This window comes from Penaeus monodon, chromosome 24, assembly GCF_015228065.2.
Source record: "Penaeus monodon isolate SGIC_2016 chromosome 24, NSTDA_Pmon_1, whole genome shotgun sequence".
Classification (NCBI taxonomy): domain Eukaryota; kingdom Metazoa; phylum Arthropoda; class Malacostraca; order Decapoda; family Penaeidae; genus Penaeus; species Penaeus monodon.
In genome coordinates this window covers 16,598,741-16,599,000 of record NC_051409.1, presented here as the reverse complement: position 1 = coordinate 16,599,000, position 260 = coordinate 16,598,741, and the positions used below count along the sequence as shown (strand labels likewise).

At 33.5% G+C, this 260-nt stretch overlaps 1 protein-coding gene across 1 annotated transcript in view; it reads left to right on the top strand.

Moving 5' to 3' along the window:
- LOC119588629 overlaps nt 1-260 on the top strand; it is a gene marked incomplete at its 5' end in the record, with an annotated part of 218,878 nt that overhangs the window by 217,480 nt on the left and 1,138 nt on the right.

Here is a 260-nt window from a genome sequence, read left to right as displayed (position 1 = left end):
GAAGATGTACACCATGCAGCATAGGTACTTGTGAACATACAATCAGTCAATATTTACTGTATAAATAGAGCTAGTATTAAGGCAACAGTTCATTTTTTGGGTATGAAGTTTATCACAAATAAACAAGTTCACACAATAATCACAAACGTATAATGTATCAGAGCAAAGTCAATACTCACTGAAAGTGTAAATAAAGATTAGATTGGAATAAACATGCCCCTGTATTTTGTCACACAGTCTCACTTTGCCCCTGTAAACAT